This window comes from Euleptes europaea, chromosome 1, assembly GCF_029931775.1.
Source record: "Euleptes europaea isolate rEulEur1 chromosome 1, rEulEur1.hap1, whole genome shotgun sequence".
Classification (NCBI taxonomy): Eukaryota; Metazoa; Chordata; class Lepidosauria; order Squamata; family Sphaerodactylidae; genus Euleptes; species Euleptes europaea.
This window is the reverse complement of record NC_079312.1, coordinates 6581884-6584430: the sequence shown is the minus strand read 5'-3', so window position 1 is coordinate 6584430 and position 2547 is coordinate 6581884.

Here is a 2547-nt window from a genome sequence, read left to right as displayed (position 1 = left end):
GTGAGCATTAAAACTTGATTTACAACTGTAGCTTTTCCCACACACAGGGCACTTACTCCTTTCCTTTCCCTTCCCTATTTTTACTTGGATTGGGATTTCAGGAAAATCACCACCCTGAGAAGTGGAGGATTCATTTCCCGTTTCTTCTTTTATTTCAATTTTCCACAGATGATCCTCTTCTGTACTTCCCAGTCCTTCCAATGAGACCTGTTCTGGTTCTCCCTCATCTCTGCTCTCCCAACCTGCTGAAATAAAAGAGAAAACTGGTTAAGATACTAAGGCAGCTTCACATCAGGGAACAAACACAATCAACTGAGGTTAAGAATGAGTAGAAAAGATACTCTCTTTTTTAATGTCTGTGAAAAAAATGTACTGCACTGTGTTATTGTATGTTTGTGTGTTTTGTCGAAGGCTTTCACGGTCAGAGTTCATTGGTTCTTGTAGGTTATCCGGGCTGTGTGACCGTGGTCTTGGTATTTTCTTTCCTGACGTTTCGCCAGCAGCTGTGGCAGGCATCTTCAGAGGAGTAACACTGAAGGACAGTTTCTCTCTTTGTGTTTTTTGTTTGTATATCTATACATTTTTATTGTATTGTTAAATATTTATACGCACATTTTAAATGCTGTTTTAATAGGAACATAAGAAAAGCCCTGCTGGATCAGACCAAGGCCCATCAAGTCCAGCAGTCTGTTCACACAGTGGCCAACCAGGTGCTTCTAGGAAGCCCACAAACGAGATGACTGCAGCAGCACCATCCTGCCTATGCTTCATAGCACCTAATATAATAGGCATGCTCCTCTGACGCTGGATAGAATAGGTATGTATCATGACTAGTATTCATTTTGACTAGTAGCCATGGATAGCCCTCTCTTCCATGAACATGTCTACTCCCCTCTTAAAGCCTTCCAAGTTGGCAGCCATCACTGAATCCTGGGGCAGAAAGTTCCCAAGTTTAACCAAATTTTAAATGTTTTAATGCCTTGATGTTTGCCACCCTGGAGACCCTGTTTGGGTGGAAAGGGAGCATAGAAATATTTTAAATAAACAAATATATTGTTTTACTGCATTGTTTTTAATTTTGTGACCTGTCATGTGTCTCAGTGAGAAAGGTGGACCCTTTCTTTCTTTATTTAAAACACACCTCTCCACCTGACTTAAGACCCCCAAGGCATTTAAAATACAGATAAAGATACACATAATATTTAAAACAATTAAATAAAACTTATAAACACACAAAGAGGGAGGACGGCTAATACAAGTTGGTGAGGGAGCACCAAACGAAACACAAAGGTCTTAATCCGCTGACTGGCAAAAGACAACGATAAAGGGAGATAGAAGAATCTCCCCGAGTTCCAGCATCTTGGTGCCATGACTGAGAAGGCCCTTTCTTGGGTTGCCTCCCATCTAGCTTCAGACTACACACAAAGTAAATAAAATAAGATACATAGAATGACCTAGTAACTGGTACTGATTTCTGCCCTGTGTGGATTCTTTGATGGGCAGTAAGGTTCTGCAGGCAACAGAAACTTTTCACACTGTAAGAATGTAGATGCATGCTTTTATATATGGATTCTCCCATAAGCACAGAAGCTTGAGTTAGAACTCAATTCTTCTCCCACACCTAATCCACTTACTCCTTTCTTTTCCTTTTTCCATATTTTCTTGGACTGGGGTTTCCTGGAAGCCACCACCCTGAAAAGCAGAGGATTCAGTCCCCATTTCCTGTTTTATGTCAATTTTCCACATCGGCTCCTCTGCTGTGTATCCTGCTCCTTCCAGGAACAACTCGCGTGATTCTCCTTCATTCTTGCTTTCCCAAATATCACCTTCTGCAATAAAGACAGAGAAAACTGGTAAGGTCCTAAAACCTCGAAAAACAACCATTTAACTGCTGGTATGGAGGGCATTAAACAATGTTAATTTCAGCCCTGTGTAGATTCTTTTGTGGGCAGTGAGGCTGTGCCTAAATTTGATGTTCCTTTTGGGCTGTGCGCATTTAAAGCAGAATTCCCCAATGTGGCACCTATGGGTGCCACCACACCCGCCAGGACTTCCCTTGGCACCCACTGAGCTTTGCAGAAAGCGGGTGGTGCCACTGTACTCCTCCTATTCAAATTAATAGGTTTCCCGCTATAGGATCAGGAAGAGTGAGGTAGGACTTAGCGTGCGGAAGACTTAGTCAGCATGTGTTTCCATTCCCCTTTCAGGCTTTCCTTCTTCCTAGGTAGTGCAACGAGGGAGGCATTCCTTATGGCTCCACCTCCCACAGCGGCCATTTTGGGTTGGTGCTCACCATGCCCTCTCAAAATTCCAAAGTTACCCACTGGCTCAGAAAGGCTGGGGACCCTTGATTGAAAGGTATACTCTCCAATCAGCATTACAGATCAGTCTACAGTTGCAGCTTTTCATACACACGTGGCACTTACTGTTTTCCTTTCCTTCGTCAGTTTTCCCTCGGATTGGGATTTTACGGAAATTAGCTTCCTGCGAAGTAAAGGATTTTTTCTCCCTTTTCCGTTTTGCTTCTGTCTTCCTCCTCTGCTGCTC